At 43.1% G+C, this 21577-nt stretch overlaps 1 protein-coding gene and 2 long non-coding RNA genes across 16 annotated transcripts in view; 1 reads left to right on the forward strand and 2 right to left on the reverse strand.

Moving 5' to 3' along the window:
- COBL (cordon-bleu WH2 repeat protein) overlaps positions 1-21577 on the reverse strand; it is a 277967-nt gene that overhangs the window by 218195 nt on the left and 38195 nt on the right. The gene's annotated exons all lie outside the window — the stretch shown is intronic.
- LOC139082779 (uncharacterized) lies at positions 614-20027 on the forward strand. Of its 3 annotated transcripts, XR_011539010.1 has the most exons (5): positions 625-794; positions 8862-9245; positions 10022-10324; positions 17808-18114; positions 19304-20027. It is a non-coding gene; the product is annotated as an uncharacterized lncRNA (long non-coding RNA). The 3 variants fall into 3 exon arrangements; XR_011539009.1 differs by lacking the exons at positions 17808-18114; positions 19304-20027 and adding an exon at positions 12930-14245 and having other exon boundaries at positions 614-794; positions 8862-9125; XR_011539008.1 differs by lacking the exons at positions 17808-18114; positions 19304-20027 and adding an exon at positions 12930-14245.
- On the reverse strand, positions 12664-13758 carry LOC139082780 (uncharacterized). Its single transcript, XR_011539011.1, has 3 exons — positions 13564-13758; positions 13164-13298; positions 12664-13043 (listed from the first exon to the last, which is right to left on the reverse strand). It is a non-coding gene; the product is annotated as an uncharacterized lncRNA (long non-coding RNA).

A 21577-nucleotide genomic window follows, 5' to 3' on the forward strand; every position in this document is an offset into this window, starting at 1 on the left:
TAAAGTAACAGTGTGTGACTTCCTTCTGAAAGAGGAGCACAGGCACACTTCTTCATCACCTATTCTGCTCCTATTTGACACCCTCCTTTATCTTACTTTTGTTCCTCATTAAGTGTTTTAATTTGTTCCTCCACTGTCAGCACCACACAGTTCTTTCATTCATCAGAATGTTAACAATGGGATTCCCAGGCAACGCTGCCAGGACACCAGACCTACACTGCGGGGAGGCTTAGAACTCATGCCCTCTACAAACCAGTGACAAGCCTGGAGATGAACACCAAATCCATCAAAGAAAATGCAGAGCTGTTGCTAAGAGAGTAGATCTTTAAAGTTCTCATCACAAGAAGAAAAACAAATTATTGCGGTGATCATTTCACAATATATACAAATATCAAATCATGATGTTGTACACCTAAATTAACACAATGTTATATGTCAATTATAGCTCAAATAATAAAACATAAAAACTAAAATAAAATAAAATGCAGAGTGGACTCTCCCTTCGCCAGCCTCCACGGACTGGCCTCCCCAATCCTCTCTCTGACTCTTTTAGACTAGATTCTAGAACTGGTAGCTACCTAGAATTCTCTAGATAGTAGACTGTTGAGTTCTCATGAGTCTGTCAGCCAAGATGGAGTGACCACTGTGACCCATGTTCCTTTCATAAACATCACAGCCACCATCAGACCGCATGAGGGGGATTATGTAAGGTGAAAACACCAACCCTCGGGAAGCTGAACTCAATTTGTTTTAGACTTCCTCATGATCTTCCTCAGACCTCAGCACAGTGCTCGGTGAGTGTGGTCGGTTCATGGCTTCTCTGTCCTTGGGTCATATTTAAAACTGTAAATGGGAGTTTGGAAGATGGCAGCATAGGAGGACCCTGAACTTAACTCTTCCCACGGACACAACAAATCTACAAATACCTGTGGAACAATTCTCTCTGACAGAGATCTGGATAAAAAGAACCCCTACAACAAGGGACAATACTGACAGGGTGGAAGAGCCAGAAATACAGCTCCACAGGGGAAAAAACATACCCTAGTCATGGTGTTTCATGGCTGGGAGCGATCTCAAAGATACAAAGCTTCCTGGAAAGGGGTGGATCTGAGCGACACAGTGGCCCTCCCAGCCCTTGGATTCAGCATAACTGAGGCGAGATGCTATAATATCTGGCTTTGCCGGCTTTGAAAACCAATGGGGAACCTGCCCAGTTAAGCTATATAACTTCAGAGAAAGAAAAACCTGCTCTTAAAGGGCTCTCTCACAGATTTATCTGAGTTGGAAACCAGCACAAAAACACCAGATAGAGAAGGGTATAGTTCATTGGTAAAAAGAGATTCATTTACTAAGCTTGGAGTGCATCTCACAGAGGCAGGAGGTGGCTGGGCCCACCCCTCCAGGGACTGAGACTGGCAGCATGCCATTATTGTGACCTAGTTCAGTTGTGCTGACACAGATGCTGGCAGCCGCCATTGGATTTCATCCTCTAGCCTGTTAGCTACAGGGATCTGCTCTGCCCACTACAGCACCAACTTAATCCAGCAAGCTAGAGCATGCAGCTCACCGTAGGGACTGGTTCCAGCCACCAGAAAGCCTGCCGGGAACTTGTGGGCTTGCCTAGGTGGAGGTTGTGTGACCTCTGTGGTGAGGCAGGTGGGCCCACAGCAGACTTGTGCCAGTGACCATCACAAACAGCCATACAGGGGATCTGCCTCATCTTCAACACCTGGAGTAATTATGTGCTACCCTGCCTAGGGCTGGCTGTACCCATCAGCGATCCAGAGGCAGCTGTCTACCACAGAACAGCACAGCCAGAATGGGCCATAGGCCTGCCCCATCCAAAAGAGAGCCACAACAGCTGTGCATTGCAGGGAGCTGCACCAACCATCTTTTCTGATCACAATGGTATGAAACCAGAAATCAATTACAAGAGGAAAACTGGAAAAGCCACAAATATGCAGAGATTAAACAAAATGCTACTGAACAACTATTGAGTCAATGAAGAAATAAAATGAGAAATCAAAAAATACCTGGAGACAAATGAAATACAACATACCAAAATTAACAGGATACAGCAAAAGTGGTCCTAAGAGGGAGGTTTACAGCAATAGAAGCCTACCTCAAGAAACAAGAAAATCTCAAATAAACAATATAACAATATATCTAAAGGGAATAGAAAAGAAGAACAAACATAGCCCAAAATCAGCACAAGGAAGGAAACAATAAGAATCAGAGCAGACATAAATGAAATAGAGACTAAAAAAACATTAGAAAAAAAAAATCAATGAAACTAAGAGCTGGTTCTTTGAAAAGATAAACAAAGTTGACAAACTGTTAGCTAGACTCACCAAGAAAAAAAGAGTAGGACTCAAATAAAATCAGAAATCAAAGGGGAGAAATTACAATGGACTCCACAGAAATACAATGTATTACAAGAGAATAATACGGAAAGCTAAATGCCAGCAAATTGTATAATCTAGAAGACACAGATAAATTCTTAGAATCATACAACCTTACAAGAGGTGAATCAAGAGGAAATAGAAAATCTGAATAGACCAACCACTGGTAAGGAGATTGAAAAAGTAATCAAAACCTCCCAAAAAACAAAAGTCCAGGACCAGATGGCTTCCCTGCTGAATTCTACTAAACATTCAAAGAAGACTTAACACCTATGCTTCTCAAACTCTTCCAAAAAATTGAAGATGAGGGGAAGATTCCTAACTTATTCTATGAGGCCAATACTACCCTGATACCAAAACCAGACAAGGACAACACAAAGAAAGAAAATTACAGGCCAGTATGACTGCTGAACAAAGATCTAAAACTCCTCAACAAAATACTAGCAAATCGAATACAAGAATACATTAAAAAGATCATGCACCACGATCAAGTGGGATTTATTCCAGGGACGCAAGGATGGCTCAACATCCTCAGATTAATCTACACATTAACAAAATGAAGAAGAAAACTCACAAGATCATCTCAATAGACGCAGAGAAAGCATTCAACAAGATACAGCATCCATTTATGACAGAAACACTGAATAAAATAGGTATAGAAGGAAAATACCTCAACACAATAAAGGCCACATATGACATACCCACAGCTATCATACTTAACGGTGAAAAACTGAAAGCTATCCCTCTAAGAACAGGAATAAGACAAGGATGCCCACTTTTACCATTCTTGTTTAACATAGTATTGGAAGTCCTAGCCAGAGAAATCAAGCAAGGAAAAGAAATAAAAGTGATCCAAAGTGGAAAACAAGTGAAACTGTCACTATTTGCAGATAACATGATTTTACATATAGAAAATTCTAAAGAATCCACCAAAAAGACTATTATAAATAATCAATGAATACAGTAAAGTTGCAGGGCACAAAATTAGTTGCGTTTCTATACACTAACAACAAAATAGCAGAAACAGAAAGTAAGAATACAATCCCATTTACAATTCCAACACCAAGAATAAAATAGCTAGGGATAAATTTAACCAAAGGGGTGAAAGAACTGTACATTGAAAACTATGAAACATTGTTTAAAGAAATCAAAGGAGGGGCCGGCCCCATGGCCATGTGGTTAAGTCCGCACATTGCACTTTGGCAGCCCAGGGTTCGGATCCTGGGCGCAGACATGGCACTGCTCATTAGGCCATGTTGAGGCGGTGTCCCACATACCACAACTAGAAGAACCCACAACTAAAGTATACAGCTATGTACTGGAGGGATTTGGGGAGAAAAAAGCAGGAGAAAAAAAGAAAAGATTGGCAACAGTTGTTAGCTCAGGTGCCAATCTTTAAAAAAAAAAAAAATCAAAGGAGACACAAGGAAATGAGAAGATATTCTGTGCTCATGGATTGAAAGAATTAACATAGTTAAAATGTCCATACTTCCTAAAGCAATCTATAGATTCAATGCAATCCTTACCAAAGTCCCAAGGACGTTTTCCATGGAAATAGAACAAAGAATCATGAAATTTATATGGAACAACAAAAGACCCCAATAGCCAAAGGAATCTTGAGAAACAAAGAATAAAGCTGGAGGTTTGCACTCCCTGACTTCAAAATATGCTACAAAGCTATAGTAATCAAAACAGCATGATACTGGCACAAAAACAGACAGACAGATCAATGGAACAGAAATGAGGGTCCAGAAGTAAACCCACACATATATGGACAGCTAATTTTCAACAAGGGAGCAAAGCATACCTTGGGGAAAGTACTGTCAGTAAATGATGTTTGGAAAACTGGACAGCCACATGCAAAAGAATGAAAGTAGGCCATTATCTTACACCATATAAAAAAATTAACTCAAAATGGATTAAAGACTTGAATGTAAGAGCTGAAACCATAAAACCCCTAGAAGAAAATATAGGCAGTATACTCTTTGACATCCGTCTTAGTAGTATCTTTTTGAATACCATGTCTCCCCAGGCAAGGGAAAGAAAAGAAAAAAAAATAAACAAATGGGACTACATCAAACTAAAAAGCTTCTGCAAAGCAAAGGAAACCATCAAAGAAACAAAAAGATGACCTAAAACTTGGGAAAAGATATTTGCAAATTATATATCTGATAAGGTGTTAATATACAAAATATATAAAGAACTCAGAGAACTCAACAACAAAAACAAACAACCCAATTAAAAAATGGCAAAGGATCTGAACAGACATTTTTCCAAAGAAGATATACAGACGGTCAACAGGTACATGAAAAGATATTCAACATCATTAACTATTAGGGAAAAGCAAATCAAAACTACAATGAGATAATACCACATGCCTGTCAGAATAGCTATAATTAAAAAGACAAGAAATAACAAGTGTTGGAGAGGATGTGAAGAAAAGGGATATTCATACACTGCAGGTGGGAGTGTAAACTGGTGCGGACACTACGGAAAACAGTATGGAGACTCCTCAAAAAATTAAGAATATAAATACCATAGGATCCAGCTATTCCACTTCTGGGTATTAATCCAAAGGACACGAAAACATCAATTCAAAAAGATATCTGCACCCCTATGTTCACTGCAGCATTATTCACAATAGCCAAGACTTGGAAACAACCTAAGTGCCCATCAATGGATGAACGAATAATGAAGATGTGGTGTGTGTGTGTGTGTGTGTGTATGTGTGTGTGTGTATACAATGGACTACTACTCAGCCACAAAAAAGATGAAATCTTGCCATTTGCGACAACATGGATAGAACTTGCAGGTATTACACTAAGTGAAATAAGTCAGATGGAAAAAGCCAAGTACAATATGATATCACTCATATGTGAAAGATAAAAACAACAACAAACAAACACATAAACAGAGATTAGATTGGTGGTTACTAGGGGGTGGGGGGAGCAAAAGGGGTGAAAGGGCAGATGTGTATGGTGACAGATGGTGATTAATCTTTGGGTGGTGAACATGATGTGGTCTACACAGGAATCAAAATATAATGATGTACACCTGAAATTTACATAATGTTATAAACCAAGGTTACTACTACAAAAATAAATTAAAAAATAAAAGCTGTAACTGTATTTAAAGGTTACTTCCTATAACTGCCTTCAATCTCTATGTATCCCTCTCCCAACTTAATTAAAAACTACTTTGTGGATAGCGGAAGCTGTTAGCCAAATAATATTTCTAAAACTACTAATAAACTAAATCACAGCATCCATGTGAAACCTGAATCAACCTGAGTATTTTATTCTATTTCAGACCCTGCTATTTAGAATTTACCAGATTCCTTTGCCTAAAAATAAATGTTTAAAATGCCTAATGTAATTAAAAGAGGGATAATCCTAGCTACCTCAGACAGCTGTTGTGAGGACTAAATGAGAAAATACCTGTAAGATTGCCTGGGATGCTGCTGGGTGTATAGTAAGCATTTGGCTGATTTACGCATGTCTACTTTCACAATGATTCTCTGGGAAAAGAGTCAAGCAGTGACGCTGTGGCCTTTCCTGAATCTCCTCTTTACCAAGTTATTACTGACTAAAGAAATAATAATAAATAGCACCCCCTAGGGCCTCATTTATTTCACCCACACGCTACGTTGATCCACGTGGAGGAAGGTCTTCATTTCTGAGAGGCTGGAGTAACATGGTCAGAAGTTTGGCCACACATGGGCTCACCCATGGAAGAAAACAATCAAGAATGAGCATGTTCTAAGAAACGACTGGCGGCTGGAGAAGGGAAAATCCCCTTGCTGAGTCCTACTTCCTACTGGCAAGGACAAAGGGTCCACCGGTCCCAGGGTGGAGAGAACGGGACTCACAGTGAGTCCTAGCCAGCCGTGAGCCAGGCACTCAGGGCATGTAATCTCATGAAATTCTGACAACCACATATAAAGGTGGGTGGACTCATCCCCTGGGCCCTGGGAGGTTACCTCACTCAGCCAAGGTCACACAGTTGACCAGCCGTGGTTCCATGGTCCCTGCTCTGTCCCCTGAGCTCCTGCAGAGCGTGAGAAGCCCACATTGTGTAGACAGAGAAGTATCTGGACAACCAGTGGCCTGGACCCCAAGGCTGGCATGTAGCCATCTCTCTACCAAGAGTCTGGTGGCTATTTTTACTCCTTGCTCTGACACACCCACAATTGAAAGGATTTTTGCAATGTGCTCTGGAAAGCTATGCAGCTTAGCTGAGACGCTGGGACTTCATCTTGCACAGTAGTGGCAGCTGTCCAGTCGGACCCAAGCACAAAGGCGGGAGTGTTCCAGGCAGCGCGCCTAAGACTCTGGTCATTTAAATTGACTGACTCCCCCTTTGAACCACCCTGGGTACTTTTTACGTGACTAAGAACGAATTAACATTCTCCATCTACATATACTCGAGTGAACCAAAGGGCTGAGGCTGAGGCACAAAAGGTCCGGCCGTGACATTCCCTGCAGGAGCCCCACTCCAGTCATACTTTTCTCAGGATCTTTTGAAAGCTAACTCTCAGTACCACAAGCAAGCCTTTGTGTGTCAGAAAAAGCCCACTGTTTGGGCCTTTCAGTATACACAATGACTGGCGGGCAGTATCCAATTTTAGAATGCGATGGAAAGGCAGTGACCACACCAACATGCTTCTGCATTTTCACTTAGAGGTTAGACTCCCATGGAAAAGAAACCATGGGAGCTGGCCCACTAGCAGCAGCATCACTTGGCATCAGTACTCACTTTTAATCATCTCAATGAGACCCACATGCACTCCTTCCGGCATACAGATAATTTCGAGTGTGTTCCTTACTCACAATGCTCTCATCAGGGGGTAAGGCCAGTATCACCATCACCATGTACCAGCGGGGAAATGAAAGCTCAGAGAAGCTGTGAGATTTGATGAAGGTCACCAACTGGTAAGATGACAATAGGTGTCCTAATGAGAAGATTCATTACTTCACTGAATCATTTAACTCGAAAATATTTCCTCTCTGACATCCTGTTTCCCTAAGTTATTTAAAGTGAATGATTATCGCTTTTCTTAGACATGGGGTTTTACATACAGGACCAGAGCAGAGTTAAGCTTTCCTTTATAGATTTACCTATTCATTCATTATATTGTATATAACAGACAAGATTTTAAGAGGGATTGAGGAAGCCCAGGAGAACAGAACCTAAACAAGGGTAAGTTCAGTACATGCTACTGCAAACCTTTCAGCTCCCACAGCAGCAAGCCAAGGCTCTGAGCTCCCCAGCGGTCCTAGCAAAGATGAGAAGCAGAGCCAGATGCCAAGTTCCCATGTCCTAAGATAAAAGAAGTCGGTGACCCAGAGCACCACTTGTCTTCAGGCCCTCAGGGTGAGGAAACAGTGTTAAGTAGTGAATTATGTACCTAATGACATGCTGAAAAGCCAAATACACCATAACAGCTTTCCAACAGCTGCTTCTCTCCTCAATAAACCGATTCTACGACACCAAAGCAAGGCTCGATCCTATTCAGAGCCCAAACAACGCAGTCAAATATGCAACTCTCTTCTGGTTTGTCTTGATTGAGGATAAAAGATGGCACCTCCACAGCACCAACAATGTTTTATAAAATAGGGATTTTGGTCTATTCAGAATACTGTTAAGCAATATACGAAGGTTTATTCTATACAAGAAAGGTAGATATAAACAATATTTCTGTTGAACTCGCTTTCATTTGAAAACAAGTAATTTACTCTAGGTTTATTACAGATAAATCTATAAAATGTACACATATCTATACAATGTATATAGACATATTTCAGTTAAAACTATGTTTTCTAAAAATATTACTAATATTTTACATTAATCACCCAAAATATGAAAGCAAAGAAACTAGAGCCACTTTAATGGTTAGCAAAATAATTTAATCTGAAGAAAAACAGATACATTAAGACAAGTACTAAAAATTTGCTCAAATCTGATTAAATCTCTCCCTCTATTCCTTAAGAGAAGCTTGTCAGTCACAATCAATAATCAATGAGAAACATTTTGATTAACGAAATTAAACTTTAAAGCTAAGCTCTCAGGATATTGTGTTTTCATTACAACAAAGGAAATGCATTATTTATTTACCTGCAACATAATGAACTTATTGGTCATTTTTGAAATTACTTTTCCTGCAAATAAGATAGCACTTTTTGAAAAGTATTCATTTATAAGTAGGAACAACACTTTTAGTCACTATTGTTACTTAACTAATGAAGATAGTGACAATGTACTATACTAAATAAAGGGATCATGTTATTACTTAAAAGAGTACAATTCTTTAACAGTTAAAACCATATAGCTTATTTAAACATCTGAAACAAATTATAAAATGGCTCTTGTACATTTTATTTCTAGAACTGTATAACACCTAAGATTTGCATTGAAAAGGGAAAAAGATTGTCTAATCTTTATTCTCTTCTTTATTCAAAGGGCATTTATTGTTTGTCTTCTGTGGGTCAGGCTCTGAGACAGAGTCTGGATATCTCCAAGTGAGGATGACATGGTCCCTTCCTGGCACCAGTCCACTGCTGGTGGGAAACAGAGACAGAAAAACACCTATGAGATGACACACCTGTGCTATGATAAAGACTCACATAAAATGCTCTTGAAGCTCAAGAGAAGAGGATCAGCGCTCTGCCTGAGGAGGAAGGGGCAGGCTGAGCTAAGTGACAGAGAAGTCAAGCAGAGGGAAGGGTACCTGCTAAGAGGAGAAGACATGAAAGGCCTGGGGCATGAAGAGCTGGGATGGCAGGGACGTCAGGCTAAGGGCTGACAGTGTGTGTGGGGCAGAGGCGGAAAGGGCACAGACACCAGGTACAAGAGCCTGGACATGATCTCAGAGGTCACAGGAAACCCAAAGAGGGCTCCAGGCAGGGCAGTAACAAGATGGCGTTTGCACAGTTCCCTGGAGGTGGGAGGAGAGTATGTTTAGTTCACATTCCGCCTTTGCTGAGGACCTTCTAAGGCCATCCCATAAACTTTAGAAAAGATTCACACCCACTTTCACACTGCCTGGCTCTCCTACCTCACCTCCCACCATTCTCCCCAAAGCTTGCCTATTCCAGCCACACCGACTGCCTTCTCACTCCACATGCATGCCTTGTTCAGCCCCAGCCCAAGACATTTGCATGTGCTGCCCCACACCCTGGCATGGCTCACTCCTATCTTCATTGAGGCCTATGCACAATAAAACAACAAGGAAGTTTCCCTGACAGCAGATCCAAAACAGCAACCCTTAACAACTCATTACTCATCTCAGCTATCATTCCTGAAATTATATTACCTGTTTAAGTATTTACTATCTACCACTCCCACTGGAATATAATGTATTGGTTTATTTATCATATTAATGGCTATATTCCCAGGTATAAAACACTGGTGAATAATATATCCACAATAAATATCTATTAAATGAATGAAGGAAGATGAGACTAGAGTTAGGAAATTACTGCAAAAGTCAAAAATACCAATGCTGGTTCCGTCTGAACTAAGAAAATGTCAGTGTGACAAAATACTTAGGTGGAAGAGTTGCTGTGGCGAGTTAATAAAGGAATTCAAGATGACTTACACACTTCCCCCTTGCTTGACAGGAAGGATGGCAGGGTCCCATTCACCAAGTTGAGGCGCACACTGAAGGACTGAGAGGGTGGAACAGAAGTCCAGTTTGCGGTACGGAGAGTTGGAAGCTCCTGTGTGGCATCCATTTGGAGAGGTCTTGGAAAAGGAAGTCCAGAGCTGCTCAGGGGAGAGGTGATGGGATGGAGCTACAGATGGCGATGGAGGGGAGCCCACCGAAGTCGTAAGAACACTAACCCTAGAGGCACTGCCAGCGGTGAGCCAGAGAGCAGAGTGGGCTCTCTGCACATCTGACTGCACAGCACCTTGACTAACAGGTAGGTGACCTGCTCCAGGAGCATCCCCTGGGGGAATTGTCCAGCATGGGAGGAGATGCGAGAGGCAGAGGAGACCTGGGGACACCCCAACATTTAAGGTGTGGGTAGAAGAAAGGACCTTTCAAAGGAGTCTGAGAAGAAACAGAAAGAAGGCAGGAAAACAGAGAGGGAGTCCTGGTCCAAGGAGACCCGCAGAGGACACTGCTGGAAGAAGGAGTCATTTGGTCACACACTGAGGAGAGAGCCGGTGAAACAGGGCCTGAGGGACAGTGTCACCAGGGGGGTCATACGGGAAAGAGCAGGCAGTCTGAGACAACGGCGCAAAGGCTTGGTCATGAAGGGCTGGGACGAGCGCTCTGGAGGGACCAGGACCAGGGCAAGCACGGAGGCGGCTGGGCCTGTGCACCAGCACACAAGCGGGACCCACACTCTCCTCTTCCTCACCCCCAACACAAGTCTGAAAACAAAAAAGCAAATTATTTAAGCGATGAACGTACACTCAGACGTACTTGAGCTAACACGATACGGAGTGACAGGGAATCCTGTCCTGCCGAGTGGCGCATCCTGGGACAGGATGGATAAGAAGCCGTCCCTCCTGGGGAAGAGGACCAGCAGAGCGCCCCGACCTGGCTCCCGGAGCCACAGGCCGGGCGGGCCAGCAGCCCTGACTCCCTGAGGTCTGGGGTCTGCCCAAAGCCCGGACCTTGCAGGCTGCTACACTTTGGGGCTGCACTGTCGTGGAAACAGGGAGCAAATCAATTGTTTTTTTAAGCAGGAGGATAAAAGGTCCGATGGGTACGTTTCAAATATTATTTTTGGCAGCAGCATGAGAGTGGATGAGAAAAGTCTGAGGCTCAAGGCAAGGAAATAAGAATTGCATTTCAGGACACCAGGACAGTGCTGACAAGGGCCTGAACTGGAACCAAGGCAGGACAGAGAGGAAGGAGAAGACGGCAGCCACACAGGAGCCCCCATGTCCATCCAGGCCCCGGGAAGCAGATGGGGTGGAGGCTGAGGACAGCCAGGTCTGAGAGCTCAGTTTGCCCATCAACGCCTTCCTCTCCCAGCAAGATCTTGCACCTGGGCCTTATCACCCATCAAGGTGTCCCAGCTGTCCCGAATGCTGTGCCATGCCCATTATGTCACTTCACTACCTGGGCCACAAGAGGAGGGGCACAGAGTTGATCTCCAAGGTCCCTCCAACCCCAGCTTGGATCCTTGTCTGCTGCAGATCCACACAAGATGGTGAGGCCTGCGCCCCACAGGACAGGCCACATTGGCCACCCTAAACAGGATCTCAAATGAGTCAGGCGGCCAAGACTTTTGCATACTTACTATTTGGAGGTTTAGGGATTGAGCATGAAGGAGCTGATGACAAAAACAAGCTAGGAAAATATGTTTATAATGGCATCTGTAACTTCTTCATGGACAAGAACACCTTTTTTTTGGTAGGTAAACTAATCTAAATGTCTTTTCCACACAGCAGCTGAGGTCCCCACTTTAGCGGCAAACTGTGGGGCCCACGCCTTGGTGCTCGCAGCTGAAACGCCAGCACCTGCGAGGGTAAAGGGATTCCCCAGGTGTGGGTGTAGGGCTAACTGGTTTCCGTTCCAGCCAGCCTGCCTGCAAGTTCAAGGGCTGACTGGGCAGACTAGGAGAGAGAACTGGCCGGACTGGTTTGGTTGGATTGTATTGCTGATGGTGACACAATCCTAATGTCACTGAAACTTTTTTGGCAACTACCAAACATTTCATAATGATTCCCTATGCAGAGAGCAGTTTGACACAAGGAGCATTACCCTTATTTCAAACTTCAAACAGGGGAAAGGAGACAACTAATATCTGTGGAATGCTGATAACTAATACTTGTGGAATGCTAACTATGAGTAAGCGCCCGTGGTGGGCACTTGAACATTGTGTCTCATTAAACTCTCATGACAGCCCACAAGGGAGGTGCTATTACCCCCATTTTTATAAAAGCTAAAACTGAGACTGAAATTCAGTAACTGTCAAAAGACAACCTAACTAGTAAGGGATGGAGTAAGGTCTGTCTTGAGCCTCACCATCATGAGATGCTTTTCAGATCTGAATCACAGCTTCCCCAGACTCTCAGAATCACTGGATCAATGGTCTGCACCCAAGGCCATTCCAAGGGGATCTATTCATCACAGTAACAGCAGAAACAACTCAAACACCCACCACTGGAAAGCTGTTTAAATAAACTATGATGGAGTACTATGCAGCTGGACAAAAGAGTGAGGATGCTCTGTGTAAAGGAAACTGTTTTACATAACTGCTAAACATAATATAATTCTTAAAAAAGTCTCTAAAGCCTGAACCAAAATGAACCAAATGCTTTTAATTGTACATTAATTTGGTAACATCAAAACACCCTAGTTGGGGTAGAAAGTGAATGGGATATAGTGTGAAAGAAAATATGCCCTGTTGAACAGTATAAGGAGGGTCCATTATACTGTTCTCTCTGGTAGGCAGACAGATAGATAGACAGACAGACAGACAGATATGTACATGTGTGAGAAATTAAATTTCATATATATAAATGCATTAAATGTCCCATGAGTAAATGTTCTTTTTCATGGTGCAGATTGAAGAGGCCCTAGAAGTCAAGTCTCATTTTCCTTCCAGTCCCAGGATGCACAGAAGGCCTCTCTGTCGTCTGCAGGTCAATCACAGCTTTTGTTTCTAATCCGAAGTCCTCCTGCAAAGGCATGTGACACTGGCCCAATGCTCAACAACTAATGGCAGCACTTCTAATGCCCCACTCAGGAAATCCAGGCATGGTTCATCCACAAAGTGGAGCCTCAGAGGAATTTCTTACCCTTCTTTCTACTTTCCCGGGCCTTTGACAGTCACACACCCCTCTGTTTCAGCCTCACGGTGGTTTTCCAAGGCCAGTAGTGTCTGCACCTCCACTTCAAAGGCACAGGCACGAGGGATGAAGGGTTAAGCAGTTCTATAAACAAAGGAGACTAGACAAACTGGGGCCCAGAGAGCCCCAGAGTGGGGCTGCTCCCCCAGCTGCCAACCCCAGGGCACTGGGCATGCCAACAGGGAAACCCCAGGGCAGGGTGGCAAACACAGCTGGCAGCCTGGAGGATCAGAGTGGAAGGATCACCAGGCAGTGGCTGGATGGTGACAGGCCAAGGTGAGAGTTTCCCTGTGCACCATGCTGGTGGAGGTGAAGCAGGTTGCTTTCCAGCTGTGGAAACAGAACATACCTCAGCCCAAAGATCCTAAATGCACACGTGCTCAGAGGAGAGAAGGAGGAGACAGAGTCGGGAAGAGAAGGCGACTCAGCCAAAGCTGCCCCGGGATCTCCATGGAGGAGAAGCCTGGCATGCGCAGATCCCGAAGTGCCCAGAGGGGAGGCGGGTGCAGGGAGCTCTATCAGCAGGTGGCCTATCTGTGACGTCCCCTCCGCAGCTCGGGCTCCTGCCTTCTATTCAGGAATTGGAAGTCACGCGGGCTGACTGTCCACATGGATTGGCAGGTGTTTGACCATGTGAGAAACTGTGCATCCACCAGCACATACCAAAAAAGCAGCCACGGGGTGATTTCCACTGCATGTGGCACCACACCTCTGAGTTTACAACAAAAGTCAGGGCCGAATGTGGCGCAGTGTATGGAATGTTTCCCAACCTTTTTTTTGACTCCCAACATTTCATAAGGGGATTACATATAATATCTAATTTGCAAGTCCCCTTGGGAATCATTTAACATGATAGTTAAGAATATCCATTAGCTACAAAGACAATCTTGACTTTTGTGTTAGAAATCCCCTCATATGTGGGCAAATGAACTACAAAGTGATAAATTATTTCATTTTCTATATAAAAACCAAACACATAGGAAAATGTAGACTGAAATTTATGTATTATAGGCAAAAGCTGCTCTTATAAACTGGATGTTTGACTTTTTTTCTTTAAAGATCAACTGACCTATTTTAAATGACAATGTGAGAAATGGCTTTTTGGGCTGCTACTTTCAAGTGCTTGTGCACCAATAACGTGGTGTGTGAAAGGACAGTCCCTATTCCCCATGAAAGGAAAGAATGAAGAGATTTTAGGACACCAGCACATATGTAGTTTCTAACGTGTTTTTTGAAGTCCTATGGACACTTAGACTAAGAGACATGCCATTTTTATTCAGATACACAACTTAGCTGTCTCGGGAGGAGAATCATAAGGCAAATTTGGAAAATGAGCCCCACTTTTCCTTGTTAACCTATATCTCAATATCAGGACCTCTTTCTTTTCTTTTTCTTTTCTTTTCTTTCTTTTTTTCTTTTTTTGCTGAGGAAGATATGCCATGAGCTAACATCTGTGCCAATCTTCCTCTAGTTTTTTTATATGTGGGTCATCACTAGAACATGGCTGATGAGTGGTGTAGGTCTGCGCCTGGATCTGAACCCACAAACCCTGGCCGCTGAAGCAGAGCATGCTGAACTCAACCACTACGCCATGGGCCAGCCCTTGCTTCTTACTTTTTTTAACTCATGGTTTATTATGCAGCTAAGCTGATAATATGATACATGATTACAAATAAAAAGCATTTAAAATTGTACAATGGTCAAGATTTCCAGAGGGGCTTGCAATAAGGCCAGAAAGTGTCCCAGATACCTTCTCACTTTTTAAAAACCTCCATCTGCCACTATTCTTACACTGGGACACACACCTCTGCTTTGGAGACCAATCACATAAGAAATTAGCAAGTGAGGGGCCAGCCTCATGGAGTAGTGGTTAAGTTCAATGCTCTCCATTTCACCAGCCCGGGTTCACAGGTTCAGATCCTGGGTGTTGAGCTACACCACTTGTCAGCCATGCTGTGGTGGTGATCCATATACAAAATAGAGGAAGACTGGCATGGATGTTAGCGCTAATCTTTAGCTCAGTGCAAATCTTCCTCAGCAAAAAGAAAGAAAGAATCAAGTGAACACTTGGTGCTCTGATGTTATTGGTAGAAGGATGATGTCCTGGCCACTTTCTTCCTTTCCCTCCCAAGAGGGCAGGATATCTAGTGCTGATATTCTTGGTACCCAGAGTCACCTGGGATACCATTCCTGCCCATCCTCAACAAGGAAGCTTTCCCCTCATCCCTCCAGGAGGGCAAATTACATGTAACAGGGATCCTACTCCAAATGAGTGTTATGGAGCCAGGAATGGAAGAATGCAGCATCAACAACTCTAGTGATTTCTCTAAAAAGAGAATGCAGCAAGTATATCCTGCAGCATGGTAATCATTCACTGTGGGAGACAGCACCTCTGCAGGAGCAGGGCCCTCTGAATTTACAAACTCCCTCACTGAGTGTACCACTATAAGCCCGTAACAGCTGAGCATGCAGAAGTTACATTCCCCCTCAAAAATAGTCTTTCCGGTCACACTTTCACATAACAATAAGAAGTATTAATAATAATAGCCCCAAGTTATTAAGCATTCACTCTGTGCGAGTTGTTATATATACTTAAATAATTTGATCTACATGGTTCTACAAAGCACGTATATCATATTCTCTTTTTACAGATGAGGAATTAAGAACACGGGTGTCTTAATCAGGTTCCCTGAAAACAGAGCTTGAGTTTATCCCAGGGAAGCAAGAGGAAGGGTGAATGGAGTGAGGTGGAAAGGAGAGGAGCAGATATAAGACAGCAGGTCCCCAGCTGCCTACAGCTCTGTGACAAGCTAATTGCTCTGTGCACTTCAGGCACGTCCTATAAAGCTACCATCTCTCCAAGGACCCATGGGGGTAGAAGGAAGAAGATTTTATTCTCACAGCAATTGGATCCTAAGTCATGTCAGACATCAGTGACCCCAGGAAAGGAGAAGAGAGATGTGTGGCACTGAAGGGAGGCCACAGATTGTCACGTTGTGCTCCGTAGTGACAAGCGACAAGATGTAGCCACTGCATGGGGTCCCTTGTCTGATCAGTCAGGCCAGAAAACTGAAGCACATCTGCAGATGAGGACGGTGCATCAGAACCTGCCTGAGGCTGCACGCCTGCACATGGCAGCACAGGCCGCTCCTTCCCCAGAGCCCTGCTCTGCTCTTTCGACGTTTCCCCCAGGAGAACAGATAAGACTCATCTAAAACCAAGGCAAATGCAACTGTGACTTCTGCTCACCATAATAATCCTTGATTTTGTGAAAGCCAGTCAGGAAAGGGAAAGAGTATTTTATGGTTTCTTTATAGACGCTATTAGTTTGTTTACAGCTTCAATTAGAGAAATTGATGTTCACAGTCAATACCAACCCTGCCCATCAAAGAATCTTTGGTCAAGAAACAAGGTATGCTCTGTCACATCGACTGAGGATGTGGCAGGCATAAGCACCAAAGAAAATCCTAAGCTAGCTGACAGCTGTACACACACAGACAGGAGCTCGTTAGAAGCCCCCTTTGTGCGCAGCATCTCCTCCTCTCCATCTGGACTTAATCAAGTCAGCAAATTAGAAAAAAGTCTCCAACACGCACATTTCCTGCTGAAGTCTATTTATATACGTTCTGAAACAGACAGGTTTTAAAGCACCTGTGTTGTCTCAGAAACACTTTTTGCCAAGCACAACCTGTGGACAGTAGCTGGCTCTGGACACCCGTCTGAGCACATATGGCTCAGATGGAGCAAAATAAAATGCACTCTTTTAAGAAGAGGGGAAGAGAAAACATTTACTCTAGAAAGATTTCTTTATGCAGCCCAAATATTGCAAAACTCAGAGCCAGCACTGGCTCTGAGGTGGTGAATAGCAATAGTTCCGTTCAAGAAAGACTTCAAAACAGGATTTCCTCCAAAGACGCAAATTCTTGGTTAGAGTCCTGAGCTTCCTCAATACGCTCATTCATTCACAGATCTCTTATGTGCCTGCTACATACGTGCCAGGCCCTCTTCTCAGGAGTCCCATGGGGCGAGAGGGTCAGAGAACGCAGGGTGCATTTTGGCAGAAGACAAAAATATCCGGCTTGCTTACCTTTGACTCATTTTTAAAAGAGACAATGCTTTTCACTGGATGGAGATAACGCAAACACAAGTATTCCTGGGAGAAATAACACACTGATATAAATTTAATGACCAGCGTCAGATTCTATTGTGAGACCAGAGTTTAATAGGAGAATATTTCTAGAGAAAACAGCTGCCAGTCGGGGAAAGAATAAATAGAGAAACAAAAGTTGCATAAGCGGCGATCTGAGGGACTCAAAGGTCTTTCTCATCAATATTGATTGGATGGCAATTTACTCAATATTTCTATGTGCCTAAAACACATTCTATTGTTCAACTTAAAGAAAAAATAAAACACCAGAATACCAGATTTGAGAAATCTGCAGGTATGTATGTGTGTTTTCAAGACATGGTACTGAAATGTTAATAATTTTTGATAGATTTAATTATTTTTATAGAGATACTATAGGAGCTCACTAGCTAAGGAACCTGGACAGGCCTCCTCAGCATCAACCTACTCCTATTCATTCTCTCTAGGCCATGCAAAGTGCAACTTCAGGACCCCTGATGGGGTGACCATCAGATCTGGTTCATGTCCGTTCTGGGGTCAGCTCTGGCGTATAAAAGAACCACCGGGAAGTCTTCCGAGAAATGCAGATTCCCTAGTAGATTCTGATTTTTGAATATGTAAAAAGCATCCTGGACGATGCCGAGCAGACTTTGAGAACCACTGGTGTGAGCCAGCAATGGAGAAGCAAGTGCCGAGAAGATGGAAGAACATCCTTTATTCTAGGTCTGATCTACTCAATAACCTCAACCTACTTTCTGTAATACTTAAATTCAGGTAGGTAGAAAGGATGGACTAAAATTAAGATGTCCAGGAATAAACGCTCTAAAACTAGGCATAAATAGTGCATCTGATCTTGTTTTCTCTGGCTCAACTTTGTGCTGTAGAAGACAGGGACAGTCTGTCCCAGGGGTCAGCAAACTCTTGACCACTGTGTTTTTGTACAGACAGCAGCTGAATGGTTCTGAAAAGTTTAAAATGGTTGGGAGAAAAAAAGTGAAGGAAGAAAATTTCATGCTATGTAATGTTACATGAAATTCAAATTTCAGTCTCCATAAACAAAGCCTTATGGGCACCCAGCCACATACTGTCTAAGGCTGCTTTCACCATACAATCGCAGAGTTCAGTGGTCCCCACAGAGACACATGGCCCGCAAACCTGAAAATATTTGCTAGCTGGCCCTGCACAGAAAAGCGTGCTGACTCCCCATCTGTAGGACAAAATCCAAAAGCCTCTGGAGGGCGCACAGGGCCCTCCTGGGCCCGGACCCTCCACCTTTACAACCTCACTGCCTGGGTGCAGTGCTTCAGTTCACACTCTTCTCAACTCTTCCTGTGAACACAGGGATCGATGCTTGGAGCTGGTAGGCTGCTCTCCAGCCAGTCAGACCACCACAGTTCCCACTAGTTTGGGGATATTCTTCTAAGAGGCGGCTCGGTTACTCCAAAACCATTTATGCCAGCAATACCTGTTTTAATCATGTTATTTAGATAAAATTTTACAGAAGATAATGGGTGGAAAGAGAAAGAATATGATTATTTTCATGAAACCTAAGTTAAATGTTTAAGGAAAACAAAGTGAGTGGCTAAAAATAATCAATCAAAAAATAAAAGCAAAAACATCAATCACCTAAAGTTGCTTAGGTGACAGAGAGGCAACGGAAAAAGACTGAGAAGGAAAAATATAATTTATCAGTACCCAGATGGTTAGCGATCAGATTTTACCGAAATTCTTTTTAAGTTCTTACTGGATTTTAGAGAATCTGAAACTGAAAACCATTGATAATGAGTTCTGGGTGTGTCCCTCTATCTAAAGATTGCAAAATACATGAAAAAGCATATTTTTAAAACATTTAACCTTTTTAACTAACTCATTCAGTGAAGTGAGCAACCATGAATCTCACTCCTGTCCAGTAGACGGTTTTCACCATCATATGCTGACCCCCACACTCCCTGTTGTTTCACAGACAGCCGTTTCCAGCAGGGTGGATTTTATCCCCCTTGTGAAGATGATGAAGCTTGACCAGGTCTCAGAGCTCATACGAGGTATGTTCAACCCCAGGCAGCCCGTCTCTGTGACAGCATCCGGATCCCTCTGTCATTCCAACTCCAGAGAAGCCAGAAGTAAAAAATATTTACAATTACAAAAATTGTAAATATTTTTGCTATTTAACACTTCACCATGGGCTACGCAAGAAAAAAATTCATTTAAACTTGGAAGCTTAAAAATAAAAATTCATATTATTGAGAATTAACACTCTCAGGAAAGCGACTGATCCAAAGTTCCATTCCGTGTCCTAAACATCAGTGAAATTGTGACATCTGAATACTCAAACAAGCGAACGGCTCAAACAAGTGATTTGGACAAACAGGGCCTGAGGCATCCACTCAAATGATGCTTCTGAAGTTTTCATCCCAAAGCCTGCACTTTAGGAGTCTCCATATGTCTGAACTAAAGCCCAAGGCAAGCCGGTGGGCTGGGACCCCAACAGGGATCTCAGGACCGCCACTGCATGCAGTTAGAGGAAGACATCACACAACTTGATCTGGCGGCTGGTTCAGTCATCTCTCCCCTTCTCTGTGTCTGAACACTCATCTGTGGAACACAGCAGCAAACAACACCGCAAACAACAGTATTTTTTACTCGAAATAAAAGTCAAATCACACACAATTGTAAAGCAACGTCAGAACACAAAGCTATACATGTTGTGAACTTTGAACGTGCATTCTAGCTTGTCACAAAAGTATTTGGGGCAATACAAACAAGTACCACCATTTAAATACCCCATTTACAAAAAAACCCCATATCTGTAGTGACATTCCTGAGAAACTATCCTAGAGAACAGGGAGCCAGGTACTCAGGCTGACTGGCCTTCTGACGCTGGCTTCTGCTTTTAGTTGAGGAATTAGCCTCCACAGGCAGCTCTTGCCTCCCAAGGCACTGGGTGGCTACATTCATGGCATATTTATAGTGGCCTGAATTATCTGATATTTAAAGTCAAGATCTAAAAATGAATTATAAGTTTTGCCAAAGAGATAAACTAATTTTTACCTACTTGAAAATAGTTAACTTGACTAAATATTTTAATAATCAAATACAATTCCAAAAATACTTAAACACTTCATTAGTTTTAGAATTCAAACACCTCATAAAACTTATTTTAGGTGTTTATATTTAAAAGTGTCACTGACCCACCCTGGTTCACGGACTCAGTACTCTCTTCTCCGGTGATGCCAACTCCAGCTATAGCAATTCGACCTCCGTCATCCAAGTGCAATCTTCCTCAGTCGTTGGTTCTTGACCCTCTTCTCTTCCCGTCCCTCACCTGTACTCTTCCCCTTGATTCATGATATCTCAGCTTCTAATACTGCCTCCTTCACAATTTCTCCCAGTCTGTGCCTCAGGCCAGGGCATCTCCTTTTCCCCTGTTTAGGGCCCCCATCACCCGTTGTGCACCTTCTCGGGCTGCTGCACACCTGCCCACACACACACACCAGGACCTCAGACTCACACCTTATTTCAACATCTTCCTTCCCAAACACACTTCTCTTACCATAGTATCATCACCATCCTATCTCCCAGGCAAAGAGTAACACTCTTTTTCAACTGTTCCTTGTTGTCCCCACATCCTGCAGTTGGCCATGGCCCTTCGACTACACTTTTGAAAGAACTTTCAGTATGTTCCTCTTTGTCCATGGTCACGGCTGCCACTCTAACATCAGGTTTTCAAGGGACTTCTGAGATACTTTTATTAGAAAGAATTACTCTCTAACACAAATAATTTGACTTGATTTTCAGGTCTGCATTTTTATATAGGCTGGTTTTGCCCGAAATAGGAAACACCAATATTCACATTAAAGTAAAAATAATCTGGCTGCGTAATTAAACTCTTTACTGCCTGAACCTCCAGCTTCTTGAGTGACAGAGCAGTGAGAAGTGATGCAGGCAAGAATGAAGAGAAGGGAAAAGGATCCAGGACAGGTGGAGAGAGGAAGCACGTGGGACAACAAAATGTTTATTCCACTCCAGATGCATGAGAGCACCAGGGAGACACCACAGTGGAACAATGCGAGAAGGTCCAGGTTTGCCCAAGATCCGGGACTGCCCTAGCTGTAGGACAAGGCTTGTGGGACATTGGGAAGATGCCAGAACAAAGCTAAACTTGTATCCAGATCTTGAACACAAATTCCCTTGAACCTACTATTTGTTTCTCTCTCTACCGGTAACACCAGGTGAAACT

Source organism: Equus przewalskii, chromosome 4 (assembly GCF_037783145.1).
Source record: "Equus przewalskii isolate Varuska chromosome 4, EquPr2, whole genome shotgun sequence".
In the NCBI taxonomy this organism is placed as follows: domain Eukaryota; kingdom Metazoa; phylum Chordata; class Mammalia; order Perissodactyla; family Equidae; genus Equus; species Equus przewalskii.